Source organism: Amborella trichopoda, chromosome 6 (assembly GCF_054954075.1).
Source record: "Amborella trichopoda isolate Santa Cruz 75 chromosome 6, AtrichopodaSantaCruz75HAP2 v2.0, whole genome shotgun sequence".
Lineage (NCBI taxonomy): Eukaryota > Viridiplantae > Streptophyta > Magnoliopsida > Amborellales > Amborellaceae > Amborella > Amborella trichopoda.
The window spans coordinates 44,771,024-44,775,833 of record NC_142341.1 but is presented as its reverse complement, the minus strand read 5'-3'; the positions used below and the strand labels follow the sequence as shown (position 1 = coordinate 44,775,833).

Here is a 4,810-nt window from a genome sequence, read left to right as displayed (position 1 = left end):
CTGCGTCGTCACGTTTCAGACATGATATGGCCCAACCATGGCAGCCAGATGAAGTCCTGCTTCCCTCCCTAACATGACGCTCCCTAGATGATGGTAGGGTGGCAAGCCTGATGTTGCGCTGTTGTGTCCCTAACGCAATATGGCATGCCTTCGGCAGTGGATGACGGTTTCTCTCACCACCAAACATGATTCGCGTCAGGATGATGGTTGTGGGGATGTCCTGACGCTGAGCCGTCGCATCACATACGTGATATGGCCCAACTATGGCTATATATATATATATATATAGAGGAAAACTCTTTCCAACGCCTATAGGACAAAATGAACAGTGATTTCGCCTACTTTCATCAACATCCAAATTTCATCGCAAGTTCACAGTTGTTTGGTAGTGTTTCACTTTTTATTTTATTTTTATACAAATCCAAATTACTTGAAATTTGGAGCATGTGTACATATTAGTGAGCTGCACCTAATAAAAATATGAAAAAAATTAATTCGTAAAATATAAATTGACCAAAATACTCACAAATATTTACGACGGTACTTTGGTCAATTTATATTTTACGAATTATTTTTTTCATATTTTTATTAGGTGTGTCTCACTAAGATGTACATATGCTCCAAATTTCAGATCATTCTAATCAGTAAAACAAAATTAAAAATTGAAATATTACTAGACAACTATGACCGTGCGATGAAGTTTGGATGGTAATGAGGGTAAGCAAAATCACTGTTCATTTTCGCCTATAGGCTTTTTGTAGTATCTTCCACATATATATATATATATATATATATATATATATATATATATATATATATATATATATATATATATATATATATATATGGTGCTGTTTGTATAAAGCCTAGGCTCTAAACAATCAAGTCAAGGCCTACCTTCAAATAGTGTCGAGAAATGTGGTTTCAATATTGAAAATATTTTTGATAGCCTTAAAATATATTTTCATATTTATTTATAAAGTTTAGAGCATAAAAAATAGTGTAGATCGACAAATATATGAAAACTTGAAAATCTTGAAAATTGACGGTCCAAAAATACGTTACAAAACAAAATAAACTATTTCCAAAACTTGAAATCTATTTTTTTTTCTCATGTGCATGCATCTTGATGTCAAGATGATCAGCTTGAAGATAGGTAAGCATCAAAACAAACTCTTCTAGTGAAATTTTTAAAGCGAGCTCTAATTTGATTGTTTAGAGCCTCAACTGTATACAAACGTTTTCCTTTATGTATTTCACTTTCTAAAAGGGGTGGCAACATTAAACAATCACAAAGCGCACATTGTTGAATGATTTAGTTGTATAAAAAAAATTTAGCACTCAAAATTGGTTTTTTTAAAAAAATTCATAACCATATATCGAGCATGTGTACACTTAAAAATCTTAAATTTATATCATGTTAGAAGATGCATTATTTTTGGCACTCAAAAGTGATTTTTGTTTTAATTCATAACCATATATCTAGAGGTAATTCATAACCATATATCTAGAGGTCAAGATGATGAGTTTTCTAGCATCGAAACAACCATTTTTCTAACCTCTCTTGCCTTTTCGAGATGCGCCTTATTTCTACATCACAATGTTTATGCCTTATATAAACGGTTTCCTTCTAAAAATTAGTGTATTTCATAATGTATTATCTAGGCGATTTATCTTTAAGTGTTTGCGTAGTTCTGGAAATTACATGCATCTTTATACCTCCAAATTCCATGCATTAAATACTTGAAGAATTTCTACTGCATAAGGATTTCTACAGCAAGAATTACACTTTCAGAGGAGATTTAGCTATGACCCTTGCCACGGAATAACTTAAATTGCTAATTTAAACGAGGGTGAGGTTTGTACAAGGCCCCCGCCTTATAATTAAAAGTAAGGCACACCTTTTTTCCTTAATTATGAAAATTTAAAATTTTAAAAATGCTAAATATTTAAAAATATTTAAAAATCTTAAAAACAAATAAATTAGATAACTTGTTATAAGTTGTATTATTTTCAAGATTTAAAATTTGTTTTTTTGTTGTATCCACACATCTTGAGTTGGAGACAATCAGTTGGAGGGCTCCCCAACATCGAAACACTCCTTTCATAAGGACTTTTTGAGGTGCATCTAAATTTACAACCTTATATAATTTTTTTTTTTTTTTTTGGAATATTATTTCAACCTTATATATAAACTTCTCACCTTACACAAACAAATCAAAATTAAAACTACACCAAGACGACGTGTCGCCACCGCCCAAATCTCCCGGAAAATGATCGCACGGCCCTTCTCATTTCTCTGTTAATCACCTTCTTCCCCCGACCAATCCAACGGATTAGATGAAACCGCTACGTCATAACACGTGGGGGCAGCGAAATTGGAGGTCTTGACTCCAATAGGGCCTCCTACTTGCTTTTGTTTATTCTCTCTTTCTTTACACACACTTCAGCCCTAACAATAACAGAAATCCCATACTCGGTCCCCAAGAGGTCCCTATAAATACCAAGCTTTCATAGCCTGATCACCACCACCTCCACTTTTGCTCTTCTTCCAAATCTTAGTGTTTTCTTTCTGTTTTGTGAGTGATAATGGCTCAGATTAGGGCTTCTGGTTTGGTCATTTTGGCCATGGTTCTGCTCTCTGCCTTTGCAGCTCATGCTCAAGTATTAGACCTGTGTGCTCGAGTTAATGTAGCCCTTGACCTTTGTCAGGTCGGCGTTCTTGGCGCCCTCCTTCCGAACCTAATCCCCGGCTGCTGCACGAATCTTCAGGCCCTGGCCGCACTCTCCGTCGGCCCTCAGAGGAAGGAATGCTGCCAGTGCTTCCATAGCTACTTGCTCAACCTCGACGTCCTCGTCGACGTCAACCTCTTCAACCAATGCGGCTGCAACTTTGGGTTCCCCCTTGACCGCAACTTCGACTGCAACTCGTAAGCTACGCTAATCCTCTTATGTTTCTTCATGTCCGCTTCTTCGTTAGTCGCCGCGATCGCGAAATAATTACTGACCCTTGTTGCTCTTTTCACAGGCTTTGATCTTAATGTGGAAGGCCGTTTGCTGAGTTCCTAGCTTGGATTACAAGAATCATTGTATATTTAGGAATTTAGGAGCGGTTTTTCTATACGGCTTCAGTCAAAGTTATCTTTTCCTCGTTTGCAAAACTCTGCTTTCTATCCTTTGCCTATATGCATGGGGAGATATATAAAATAAAAGAGTTTTATTATTATTAGTCATCTTGAGAACCTTGTGCCCAGTATTCTGTTTCTTGTTGGTCATTATATTTTGAGGTCCCTTGGAATTGATCTTATTTACTGGATAACGGTTGAAAGGCTACAAATTTCCATAAAAACGTTAAACAAGGTATGGATCCACATTGCTTACGCCCAAGAGATTTTGTTAGGACCCGTTTCCACGCTAAACAAATACGATATGGAATCTGCTTCTGTATGTGTATTCAATGCCAACTGTTCCGCATGCACTGGGTAACATGAATACAAACGTTCATGGTTTGGAAAATTTAGGTCTGTATTGTTTTTTTAAACCATTATAGCGAAAAAGGTCAGCTGTTATTATTAGGAATGAGGGACCTCTTGAAATTTTTTATTACTTCGATAAATTTGCCTCGATCTGATTTTTTTAATCATTAGACCGGTTGGTAAAATTAGTTGTCCATTTAAGTTTCATTTGTTTAAGACGGTCCGATATTTCTAATATCAGACTGCATTTGGATCTTGTTTAGACCTTATTTTTTTTTAAGGTTTTATAAAGGTTATTTAGACTTTACTTTTTTTTTAAGGTTTTCTAAAGGGTTTAACGTGGTATGATGTTTTTAAAATCTCAATTTTTAAAAGTTTAAAGCGGTCATAAAATCAAAAAATAAATTTAATATACGGTTTGACAGGGTGTTAAACACTCTCGAGAGTGTCACCCTATAAAAAATTTGGTATGTCCCATATTCTCATTGGAGCACACCTATAAAAAATATTAAAAATAAATTTTCGATAAAATATAATGACCAAAATACCCTTTGAATCTTTCAGGTGTATTGTAGTCATTTTATTTTCTTGAAACTAATTTTTTTATATTTTTCACTAGTGCAAATTTAATAGAGGATTGGACGTCCAAAATTTGGTGTCAAAATAATACATAAAAAAAATATTAAAAATAAAATAGTGAAAAAAAATGGCATGCACGCGGATGTTGAAAAAAAACAAAAATTTTAGAGTGTCATTTCTAACGCTCGTACCTATATCACACATTGACACAATTATTCATGTCTGTGCAACAAAACTACCCGCGCAAATGGTACCCCAAGTTGTGAATGGCGTATATTTTATGAAATATCTGAAATCAAGGTTAAGAAAAATTAAATCGGTGACCCCGATCGGCCACCCCAACAACCCTATCTTATTTGTAGATCGGTTATCCAGATCAGAGCATCAACTGGATCAGCAAGATCTAGAATTAAAAATTTTCAAAAAATCACTAGAATTTTCCTAAAAATTTAGTTTTTTAGATTTCCAAACATTATAATGATATTGAATTATAATTTTTACTATTTTACTAAAAATACATAAATACTAAGAGTATGTTTCACTGAGTGTTTTTATCCATTACATTAAATTTATGGTCAACAAAAGATTTAAAATGCATTGCATTGCAATAAAAAGCACCTCTCTAACTCATAATTGTATAATAATAAATAAATGAATAAAAACCCATACAATAGTTTTGGACCTTTTGATTTATGGTGTGGTCTGTATAAGGTTGAGGCCCTAAAAGATCAAAGTAAACCATACTTTCAATTAGT

General features: G+C 34.1%; 1 non-coding gene across 1 annotated transcript; it reads left to right on the top strand.

Annotated features, from left to right (window-relative positions):
- The first annotated feature begins 2,532 nt into the window (after positions 1-2,532).
- LOC110007973 (uncharacterized) lies at positions 2,533-3,226 on the top strand. The gene is made up of 2 exons (XR_016057769.1): positions 2,533-2,930; positions 3,029-3,226. It is a non-coding gene; the product is annotated as an uncharacterized LOC110007973 (transcript).
- The last annotated feature ends 1,584 nt before the right edge of the window (positions 3,227-4,810 follow it).